The sequence below is a fragment of the Coregonus lavaretus genome (assembly GCF_964263955.1).
Source record: "Coregonus lavaretus genome assembly, chromosome: 29".
Lineage (NCBI taxonomy): Eukaryota > Metazoa > Chordata > Actinopteri > Salmoniformes > Salmonidae > Coregonus > Coregonus lavaretus.
The window spans coordinates 11737172-11749833 of NC_140016.1; the positions used below are offsets into that span (position 1 = coordinate 11737172).

Below are 12662 nucleotides of genomic sequence, written 5' to 3' on the forward strand. Positions count from 1 at the left end.
TGACAAAGGATAGTTCCTTTTTCCTATATCTGACAACCTCTGTGGAATTTTTGAAATTCATATAAAGAAGGAATAACAGGCCTTCAACGACACACATAGTTAGTCTGCATCTCACCAGCAGAGGGGGGTGCATTGTAGATTTAGGCCAGTGGTATTCAAACCTTTTCAGCGGGGAGACCATTTTTTTGGCAGGAACTTCTGGCGACCCCACCTCAGCCCAAATCTATTGACAGAACCTTAAACTCTGTAAAATTTAGATTTTTTTTTACATCAACAAGTAACCATCTAATTAAAATGAAAAGAACCAATAAATACATTGACTCAATTAAAATAATATAAATTATGTTTCTCAAAAAAGTGTGCATATTTCCCATACAATAATCTGTACTCTTAATTGTTTGTTCCCTAATAATTAAACTGTTTTTATGTGGCGACCCCACTCCAATTCCCCGTGACCCGACCCCCACCTTGAATACCACTGGTAAAGGCCATGGAGAGCACATGCAGCAAGCAGCACCCTCACACACACCAAGAGTGAAGAAGCTCATCCTCAAACAAGCATGCCAAGTCATTTAACAAATGAAAATTTGCACACACCATTTTTAAAATTTAATTCTCCACATGTGTGTTTCTGTGTGTCCTCTCTGAGTGTACTCAACAAGAGATTCCTGTTTCTCATGCTGGGGGCTGAGGGTTCCTTTGACACTGCCTGAAGATTCTATAGAAGTCAATGTGTGCTCCAGTAATCTACGTTTATACACCGTTCTCCTCTGAAAGCTGATGATCCTTTACCACATCAATATTTTGGTTCCTTTTTGACGGTTTCCTTTCCTTGTGCTTACATCTGGGCCAGCACCTACAGTACACACAAGTGATTATATAAAGAGATAATGTTATTAGTATTAGGTTGTGTGTGTCACAGTGTGTGTGTGTGCATGCGTGTGTGTGTGTAAACGCATGTGTGCGTGTATCAGACTCACCAGCAGTGGACTGTTTGTATTTGGGTGAGGTCCTCTGGCAAGTCAGTCTCCTGTGTCTCAGGCAACAGTAGATGAATCATCCGGTCAGCCGTCAGTCGGGAGGCCCATTAGGATATAAGGCAGAGTCCTGTCAGAGGTCGCTGAGGAGCAGCAGAAGTTAGCTAAACACACAGTTTTGGGCTAATGCTTTTTTAACCAACTCAAGTCTGTCAAGGATACAACGATGAATGCTGTATTACACGGAAATAACATAAAAACCTATTTTCACATAGGGAGTCTATATGAGTAGAGTGGAGGAGATGAGAAACTAACCAAGGTAGGGGAGGAAAGGGGAGATGGTGCTGCCGGTCTTGGAGGCCATGGATCAGATGCACCTCTGTGGGAAAGGGCTACTCCACCACGATGTAGAGCAGGGAACACTGCTGTGATCCCATACTTAGCCACCATGGCCAGAACCACACCCAGGACTCTGTACAGATAGAGAGAACAGAGTACCTTTCTATAATGGTTGATATACAGTAAGTGTTTTAATTCAAAGATATAACAGAGTCAGTCAAAGCTGGTCATCTACCTTTTACTACATCACTTTGAAATCCATTAGGTGGATGATGTATTGAGAGCGTATTGATGCATCAGAAGTTGAGGCTCATTACACATATTGTATAGTGTCTTCAGAAAGTATTCACACCCCTTGACTTTTTCCACATTTTGTTGTGTTACAGTCGCACACAAGCCTAATATCACCATGTGCAATGCCATGCGTTGGCTGGAGTGGAGTAAAGCTTGCCGCCATTGGACTCTGGAGCAGTGAATCACACTTCACCATCTGGCAGTCCGACGGTCTAATCTGGGTTTGGCGGATGCCAGGTGAACGCTACCTGCCCGAATGCATAGTGCCAACTGTAAAGTTTGGTGGAGGAGGATAATGGTTCGAGCTAGGCGCTTAGTTCCAGTGAAGGGAAATCTTAATGCTACAGCATACAATGACATACGATTCTGTGCTTCCAACTTTGTTGCAACAGTTTGGGGAAGGCCCTTTCCTGTTTCAGCATGACAATGCCCCCGTGCACAAAGTGAGGTCCATAGAGAAATGGTTTGTCGAGATCAGTTTGGAAGAACTTGACTGGCCTGCACAGAGCCCTGACCTCAACCACATTGAACACCTTTGGGATGAATTTGAACGCCGACTGCGAGCCAGGCCTAATCGCCCAACATCAGTGCCCAACCTCACTAATGCTCGTGGCTGAATGGAAGCAAGTCACAACATCTAGTGGAAAGCCTTGGCAGAAGAGTGGAGGCTGTTAGAGTAGCAAAGGGGGGACCAACTCCATATTAATGTCCATGATTCTGGAATGAGATGTTGGACGAGCAGGTGTCCACATACTTTTATAGTGTACCTTGCTTTCATTCCACAAGCTTTACCAAAATAAACAAAACACATTTTCTATTGTTTTCAGACACTCTGCACTAAATACTATTAATCATTGTGTGGTGAAGAAGCCTATACTCCATTTACGTGTTTCATCAGACTGACATTACTCATGGTTATCATTCAAATCATTACAATAAATAATTAAAACATTGTCAACTTATTAGTAAATTAAAGAATACAAAAACAAAGCAAAAAAACTGAGAGGTTGAATTCTGGACACATCATCTAAACTCTTAAAGACAGCTTGCCTCATCAGGACAGCTTGCCTCATCAGGACAGCTTGCCTCATTCTCCACCTGTGCATTTCCTTTCTGCTTCAGGCCATCCTGAGAATCCTGGTTAATGCACATGCTAGAGGGGCAGAGAGGACTGTTTAAAGAGGACGGACAATAGACTGAAATTGTAACATGTCTTACAGTAGTATCTCTCGACACACCTGTCTGCCGCTCTGTGTTCAAGAGGATCAAAACCATAGTGTATCATGGGTAAATTGTGACTGACTGACTGACTGATCTACAAATAATGATGAGTAGATATATTTATGATGCAAGGTTCTTTGTAGATCAGTCAGTGGGCAGTCACCTGCGCTGTCAGCTGCAATGTCGAACAAGCCCAATAATCTGAGGGGGTTTGACCTGGTTGAACATTTCTTTCTGGTAGCAACAAGCATCACCAGTGATGACTGTGGTGCCTCCCATTAGAATGTAGGATAGTATCTTGTTGTACGTGCCTTCAATCAGAAGAAAGTGTGACAATTTATCTGAATCCACAAATCACGTATAAATGTTAGCAAAATGTTTAGACAATTGAATATGCGTACACACACACACACACGACTCAACCATATAGGCGATGTATGGAGACACAGTGCTACCTACTCTGGAAGCCATGGAAGTGGCACCCAAAGCCATATTGCGCACCACTGTGGGGAAGAGCTCCGTGCCGTACAGATAGAGGAATCCAAACGCTCCAGTGACACCCATTTTCCCAATCATCACCAGGGTCAGAGACAGGGCGTGTAGGTCTGACAAGAAAATAAACAAAAGGTCCCTCAAAATCAATCATAGTACAGGCCGATGAAGAAAGATGGTGATCCAGAGACACTGCAACTTGTGGCAAAATTAAAGCGGCAAGCATCATTTCGGGGACCTTGCACATGTACAGAGACCCACAATGTTCTGCTTACAGTCCCGCTAGTTCAACCGTTCAGAAGTTATAGTTCTAAGTGTGATGTGAGCCATCAACTGGCCTGGAGTGGCCATCTTTGTCTTTTGAGACATCAATTTCTTTATGATGGGCCACATTTTCTGCCATCTTAGGAGATACCAATTGCTGCTTTTCTTGCTTTTGACCAATCCCCTGAGCAACATACCAACTCATTTACTCGTCCAAAGAAACTTAAAACGTTTGTGGAACTGGCTAAACCCAGGCAGTAGATTGCTTTTAGTTTCTGACAGAAACACTGTCTTTCTGCAGGGATGAACATTAAAATCTCAAAGGCACTTGCCCTTTCGTCACTTGCCTTCAAAGGCAAAAATCATATCTGACATCTCGGTATGTTTAACTCCAGATGGCCATTTTTGCGGAAGGCAAACATCCTATGTGACATCTACTGTCTGACACTCAACTGTTAGAACTGTCAGGTAAGCGCAATGTGCAAAATAGGAAAAATGCTTTCATAAGCCACTGTACACTAACCATACTATTTGTGATGTAAATTGAGTATGTAGTATGCTTATCGGTCATAGTATGGATATAGTTGCTCTACATGCTCTACCATCGTTTTCCAGCACACAGCATTGACCTACTATAATAGCTACAGTGGCTTGCGAAAGTATTCACCCCACTTGGCATTTTTCCTATTTTGTTGCCTTACAACCTGGAATTTGTATAATTTCATTTACACAACATGCCTACCACTTTGAAGATGCAAAATATTTTTTTCTCGTGAAACAAACAAGAAATAAGACCAAAAAACAGAAGACTTGAGCGTGCATAACTATTCACCCCCCCCCCCCCAAAGTCAATACTTTGTAGAGCCACCTGTTGCAGCAATTACAGCTGTCTCTTGGGGTATGTCTCTATAAGCTTGGCACATCTAGCCACTGGGATTTTTGCCCATTCTTCAAGGCAAAACTGCTCCAGCTCCTTCAAGTTGGATGGGTTCCGCTGGTGTACAGCAATCTTTAAGTCATACCACAGACTCTCAATTGGTTTGAGGTCTGGGCTTTGACTAGGCCATTCCAAGACATTTAAATGTTTCCCCTTAAACCACTCAAGTGTTGCTTTAGCAGTATGCTTAGGGTCATTGTCCTGCTTGAAGGTGAACCTCCGTCCCAGTCTCAAATCTCTGGAAGACTGAAACAGGTTTCCCTCAAGAATTTCCCTGTATTTAGAGCCATCCATCATTCCTTCAATTCTGACCAGTTTCCCAGTCCCTGCTGATTAAAAACATCCCCACAGCATGATGCTGCCACCACCATGCTTCACTGTGGGGATGGTGTTCTCAGGGTGATGGGTTTGCGCCAGACATAGCGTTTTCCTTGATGGACAAAAAGTTCAATTTTAGTCTCATCTGACCAGAGTACCTTCCATATGTTTGGGAAGTCTCCCTCATGCCTTTTGGCGAACACCAAACGTGTTTGCTTATTTTATTCTTTAAGCAATGGCTTTTTTCTGGCCACTCTTCCGTAAAGCCCAGCTCTGTGGAGTGTACAGCTTAAAGTGGTCCTATGGACAGATACTCCATTCTCCGCTGTGGAGCTTTGCAGCTCCTTCAGGGTTATCTTTGGTCTCTGTTGCCTCTCTGATTAATGCCCTCCTTGCCTGGGCCGTGAGTTTTGGTGGGCGGTCCTCTCTTGGCAGGTTTGTTTTGGTGCCATATTCTTTCCATTTTTTAATAATGGATTTAATGGTGCTCCGTGGGATATTCAAAGTTTCAGATATTTTTGTTAATTGTTTGAGCAAATTGGACTGGTCTGCTGTATTGAAATCCAATGAGGTGGAAAATGTCTGCGGCAATTTTAAATAATTGTTTTTAGATGCTGTAGATAAGCAGGCTCCAGTAACAAATGTTAGAATTAAGCAAAGAACAGAACCATGGATAAACTATAACATTTTAAAGGCAATTAAGCGTAGAAATTAACGCTTTCTGGAGTTCAGGAAATCCAGGGCAGATGATATATTTATAGATTATAAGAAATTAAGACATGAGGTCAACAGGATGATACAGAAGGCCAAGAAAGATTATTTGAATGACAAAATAGTTGAAAATAGGAACAATCCGAGTAAATTATGGAAGGGTCTGAAGCTGTTAGGTTATAGTAACAGATTAAAGACCAAAGCTTGAAATCTTAGCTTGAACATTGGAGGAAAGGTTACATCAGACAAATCCATGGTTGCAGACAGTCTGAATAGCTATTTTACAACTATAGCTAATACAGTTACCTTATCAATCAGGTTGCTATTGGGAGAGTCATGTCCAGCAGTTTTACTCATAGCAGGGGATTCAAGTAGATGCTTTTTCATTTGAAAATGTGTCTGAGTAAACTGTGCTAAAGAAGCTGAAAGAACTTGACCATTCCAAAGCAACTGGCCTTGACAACATTCCTGCCAGCTTTCTAAGGGATGCTGCGGTAATTATCACCCCCTGTGTAACTCACATTGTAAATCTGTCTATTGAACTAGGGTGTTTTCCCAGTGAACTAAAACTCACAAGGGTCATTCCTCTATATAAAAAGGGAATAAGTTAGATCATGGAAACTATCGGCCGTCTAAATCCTGTGTGTATTATCGAAGGTCATGGAAAGGATTATGTTCAAGCAGATTGACAATTATATTTCCTTACATAACCCTATTCTATGAGCTCCAATCTGGCTTTAGGAGATCCCATTCCACCAACACTTGCCTACTATATCTAACTGACCACATCAGGAAGGAAGTAGACGGAGGGAAATGTTGTGGTATGGTTATGTTAGATCTCCAAAAGGCGTTCGATACAGTGGATCATGAGATTCTGTTAATCAAACTAAGAGCCATGGGATTTAACAACTTAGCAGTAAAATGGGTTAGCTCTTACCTGCAAGGAAGAAAACAGATGGTGGATGTGGATGGGACCCTGTAAAAACCCAAAATCTTGAACTGCGGAGTACCCCAAGGGAGTGTGCTGGGTCCACTTTTCTTTCTATGATATATAAATGATCTGAAATCTGCCTGTACATGTGACCTTTTCCTATTTGCAGATGATTCTGCACTGTTGGTTTCCCACAAAGACAAAAAGGTGGTTGAGAAAGCCCTCAGTGCGGAACTTCTGAATGTCAGTAAATGGCTATGATAATAAGCTGTCACTTCACCTTGGAAAAACAGAGTCCATCTTGTTCGGGTCCAAGGTGAAACTGAGGAAATCCCCTAATTTTAAGGTGGTAGTAGGTGACATAGTAGTCGCAGCAAAATACTCTGTTAAGAATCTTGGATGTGTGCTAGATAAACATCTAACAGGGGAGAGCATGTCACAAAAAGTTATCTCCAAAGTGAACCATAAAATTAGGTTTCTGGCAAGAACCTCCAAATATCTGGATAAGAATGGAATGGGGACATTGGCAGGGGCTCTTGTTCAGTGCCACTTTGACTATGCATGCTCTTCCTGGTACAATAGTGCCCTCAAGATAATAAAAAATACATTGCAGACATCTCAGAACAAATTAGTCAGGATTATTCTTAAAACTTCCAGCACTTATGCATCTGGACTATTCCCACTTTGAAAGCCTTAGATGGCTCAAAGTGGAGGAGAGAGTCGCTCAGATTAAATTGGGTCTTGTACATAAGATTGTCCACAGTATGGTCCCCAGGTACCTATGTAACTACTTTAACTTAGTAAGGGATAACCATAACTGTTCCACTAGAAGGAGTGAAACTGACATTGTTCCTTTTAGATGTAAAAGTGGTATGGGGAAATACACTTTTTTATACTCAGCTGCCATTCTGTGGAATAGTCTTCCGAAGAATTTGAAATGTATAACCGCCATAGGTAGTTTCAAGTTCTCAATGAAAAAATTGCTAAATAGTAGCATGTCTCAAAAGTGAGTCGTAAGATTATAGTACATGGCTGAGAAGGAAATACCCAGGATAGCATATGGTCTGCCTTTTGGTGCCTGTTGTTTATTATATTGTGATTGTCTTGTATATATTAGGTATTGATTGTTTTATATATTAAGGGTATGTGAGACAAGGGAGATGTACCTGTCTATAGTTGTTTATTAGGAAAGGAAATTGTACTAATTATCTCATGTTATGAAACAAACAACAATTTGTCTGTCATTGTCTGTTGCCATTACAATTACCGCCTAGCCTTGTTGCATTCCCCGTTCCCCCTTCCCTCTTGAAAAGGACCACAATGGAAACAAGCTGTTAAGCTTCATTGTGTTATCCTTGATGATTTTCTTCAATTGTATGTGGAGGCGTCACCGGCTGGAGCGCCCTTATGTATTTTACAAATTGTCAAAGAAATTAAATCAGTCAATAGTTAGTATGCGAAAGGTTCCCGGATGTCATACTAAATTCACCAAAATATGAGGTATACAAGCAGTGGACACTGTTTCTGTTATTTTAGGTCCCATAATGCAATTCTAAATAAAATGGGCGTGGCTTCACAACGTTTTCAGATTTGAAGAAAATGGCGGAAAATATGCAGCAGAAATCCTACGAGTGCGGATTAAAATTAATTGCTTTAACTAATTATGACAAATGTTAATAAAATGTTGAGCAATGTAATAAAGTAATGCCTTTTCAAATAAGTTACACGTTATGGCTGACAATTTGTTAGCTACACTATCCTTACGAACCGCATAACATTACAGCAGTATGTACCGGTATGTTAGTTACCTAACATTAGTTGGATCCTAATACACATCGAATTTGCCAGGCAGTATATTAACTATAATCTAACTAACTACCCAACGTTTATTGACTTGATTATTCACGTCATTCTTAGCTAAGTGGTATAGTCGTTGTGCGTTCTCAATGGACATTGTTCATTCTAGCGCAGAATAACTGATGAATTTCTGAACGCTCAATACCCGTTGAATATATGGCCGGTGTCAGTAAACGTAGTAAAAAAAAAGCGTAATTAAATTGTTGCCACCAGCACAGTTAAAGTCACCAATGCTCTGAATTTAGAAACGGACAATCTGACAACACTCTGGATCTCCAGATTGAATTTACGAACACACCTGAAATCGTTAAATGTCTAGCTAGTCATTTGTTATGCTAACAAGTTGCATTGCAACAGCATCACCTTCCGGTAGACAGGCGAAGCGCTAGTACGCTCAACTGAAAGGATACCGTTCGTTTACAGTATATTAAAATGAACTAATAGTATGTAGTATATACTCATTAAGTATGATGTAGTATACAGTACGTTAGTATGGGTATTCTAACAGCTCTGGTCTTTCCATGACAGACTGACCAGGTGAATCCAGCTGAAAGCTATGATCCTTTATTTATGTCACTTGTTAAATCCACTTCAATCAGTGTAGATGAACGTGAAGAGACATAATTAAATAAGGATTTGTAAGCCTTGAGACAATTGAGACATAGATTGTGTATGTGTGCCATTCAGAGGGTGAATGGGCAAGACAAATAATTTAAGTGCCTTTGAACAGGGTATGGTAGTAGGTGCCAGGTGCACCGGTTTGAGTGTCAAGATCGGCAACGCTGCTGGGTTTCTCACGCTCAACAGTTTTACGTGTATCAAGAATGGTCCACCACCCAAAGGACATCCAGCCAAATTGACAACTGTGGGAAGCATTGGAGTCAACATTGGTCATCCCTGTGGGTGGTGGGGAACTCAATATTAGGAAGGTGTTCCTAATGTTTTGTACACAGTGTATTTATGCCTTAGCATTACATGCATCATGTACTCAGTATAACGTGCTATGTTCCCCTGACGTGAACACAGCAACCTTGAATCGTTTGGAGTTGCACCGTACTCCATTCCCTATGAGGAAGAAAACAAGTTATTATTGCATTATTTGCTTCTGGTTTGTCTTGCGTTGTTGTATTACAGCAGGTTGGATATGGCTTGACTTACCAATGGTGAAAGAAGCACAGTAATTGGCAATTTGTCCCATCCCAATGATAAAGTACAAGGCAGAGAACATCTCCCAGCTGTTGGAGGCAGCTTGCAGTATACTGAAGATGGTCTGGAGTGCCATAGTAGCAAAGAAAATGAACCTCCTCCCATACCTGAGGAGAAGATAAATGTTGCACTTGCTTGCTGTGTTAGCATCATTAAAGAATATTGAGAAATCAGAGACTTGCTGTAGACTTGATGTACAGTTCTAGAGATATTGGGTCTGCAATAAAAAATAATCATTCATGCAGTTTTCACTTTAGATGTAGGATCTTAATTTGATCACTCTTTTGTTGCTGAGAATGTTCCTGTACAGCAGGAAATGCAAACTTGTTGTGTATTCAAGGTTGAAAAAGGCTTCTAAAGTTTGTTATTTCCACTTTAAAATATCAGACTTGATTTGTTGTAACAAAAAATTTATCAAACCCTAAAAAAAGTCCATTAATTATAATCCACATTTCCCGTTGCTGCAGGATTATTTGGCCCAAATTAAGATCCTAAATCTGTACTTTGAACTAATGTAGTAAACATCCACTAACATCAAACTGTTTAATTGAATACGTCTCAACATGTCTAAATGGTTCCTCATTAAAGCTGCATATTGGGGCATTATGTTTGCTCAGTAGATCCAGTTTGACAAGTCTAGCAAGTCACATCATGTGGACAGTTCTAATGATACCCTAGAAGATCAGACTGAGAACACACATAGTACCGATCAGAGATTATTCCAGACAAAACAAATATGGACAGCACTCTCAAAAATAATATTGTGACTGTGAAAGGAGCTATCCATGAATCGTCACACACCAGATTCCACTGTGTAAAGACACAATGTGAGAATGATAATGAGACATTTCCAGGAAACATGGAAATAAAAACAATTAAGGATCCAGTTCTGTTTCACCTCTGTCACAATGGTGGACGTGTATTGGTCTGTGCTGAATTCTCATCCATCCAGGCATCACTCGGTCTCATTCCCAAAGCCGGTAGCAGAGTCAACTTGTTATTTAAACCGGGTACAACTACTTAAAATGATCTCTCCCTTTACCTCCTCTAAGGGTATGGAGTGATTCAAGTCCAGGTCAAAACCACTGGAGTTCAGCTGGGGGACACTGCACCAGTGTGGAGGGATATCTGCCAGGAAAACCATGGCCATCCCAACATAGCCATGGCCATCCCAACATGGCCATCCCAACATAGCCATCCCAACATAGCCATCCCAACATAGCCATCCCAAAATAGCCATGGCCATCCCAACATAGCCAAGGCCATCCCAACGTAGCCAAGGCCATCCCAACATGGCCATCCCAACATAGCCATGGCCATCCCAACATGGTCATCCCAACATAGCCATGGCCATCCCAACATGGCCTTCCCAACATAGCCATCAGGAATACTGCTCAAACTGAGCAGAATAAATAACGTTTTGGAAAGGGCCCCATTCTCCCAAAAAGGAAGTGTTTTCTTCATAGTCCCTCATGTTCAAAGTAAAGTAAGGAATGCTGAACTATCCATGAATCTGTGCTACCTTGTCCCAGACCTGCTATTTTCAACTCTCTCTCTCTACCGCACCTGCTATTTCAACCTCTAAATGCCCGGCTATGAAAAGCCAAGTGACATTTACTCCTGATGTACTGACCTGTTGCAACCTCTACAACCACTGATTATTATTTGACCCTGCTGGTCATCTATGAACGTTTGAACATCTTGGAGAAAAATCTGGCCATAATGGCCATGTACTGTTATAATCTCTACCCGGCACAGCCAGAAGGGGACTGGCCACCCCTCAAGGCCTGGTTCCTCTCTAGGTTTCTTCCTAGGTTTCTGCCTTTCTAGGGAGTTTTTCCTAGCCACCGTGCTTCTACATTGCTTGCTGTTTGGGGTTTTAGGCTGGGTTTCTGTATAGCACTTTCTGACATCTGCTGATGTAAAAAGGGCTTTATAAATACATTTGATTTATTTATTTTTGATGTAAATTTGAATATTCTAATGAACTCAATTCTTTAAAACTGTAGGTGAAGCTGTCTGTCGTACTGATGGCCTGCTGAGAAGCCACAGAGATCCATGAGATCAGTGAAACGTGACACCCAGTGGGTGTGGTCTTGGACAGGTAAAGACAAATTAATAAATAGACCATGCAAGTTCACAGTGGCTCCTCTCCCTATTGAACTGCCTAATGGGGCAACATCAGAGCAGGCTCAACTTGCGTGACTGCTCAGTTCACTTGCCCCAGGCAATAGGGCAGGGGTCCCCAACTAGATTCAGCTGCAGGCCGATTTTTTTCTTGAGTGGATGGTCGGGGGGGAGGAACATAATTATAAATCATTTGTACTCTGCAAATTGATGCAAGAAGCCCAAACAGATATTGTATTTGACATAAACAATCATTTCAAACCTTGATTACATTGGTACACGATCACATAGGTCTCTGTAGGAGTGGAAATACTTGGGAACAGATTTAATAAAATAAAAGTTATTTTAGTCTTATGTCTAAAAGCAAAAATTAAAATATATATATATATATATATATTTTTTTTTGCCTTAAACTTTGGGGGGCCAAATAACATCGTCCACTGGTGCCAGTTGTCGAACCCTGCAATAGAACAACCCTTCATGTCAATCCTGTATGTATGATACCTGCTTCCACATTACCACAGAATATAAGGCTGAGCAAATACTCCAGACATTGTTTAAGGTGGAACTTCCAATGGCACACCTATAAATTGGGAGATTGAAGCACGTCTTGTATTTATCCCATGATGAGTCTTATTCCCCATAAATCAGATACCAGGGCTGGGGTGAATTCCATTTCAATTCCAGTCAATTTAGAAAGTAAACCAAATTCCAATTCCAAATTGTCCTCATTGAAAAGCATTTAAGACAATTAGAATTTCAGTATACTTCCTAAATTGACATGGAATTGACTCCAACTCTGTTAGATACTATTTGAACCACTTGCCATCATCTGCTACCTGACTGTTCCCAGGGATCACCCACAGCGGAGTTGGATTTAACCTGTCTAAATGCTGAAACATCACTGAACTTTGAATTCAAGGGCAGGCCTGATGACATCATATCATTACAGTTGGTTGAAGTTAAAAACAAGGCATTTGAGAGGCTC

At 41.2% G+C, this 12662-nt stretch overlaps 1 pseudogene across 1 annotated transcript; it reads right to left on the bottom strand.

Moving 5' to 3' along the window:
• Positions 1-838: 838 nt before the first annotated feature.
• On the bottom strand, positions 839-11021 carry LOC311105021 (solute carrier family 22 member 4-like; annotated as a pseudogene). The gene is made up of 6 exons: positions 10922-11021; positions 10446-10703; positions 10254-10357; positions 9500-9654; positions 3291-3436; positions 839-856 (listed from the first exon to the last, which is right to left on the bottom strand). The product of its transcript is annotated as a solute carrier family 22 member 4-like (transcript).
• Between the last annotated feature and the right edge of the window lie 1641 nt (positions 11022-12662).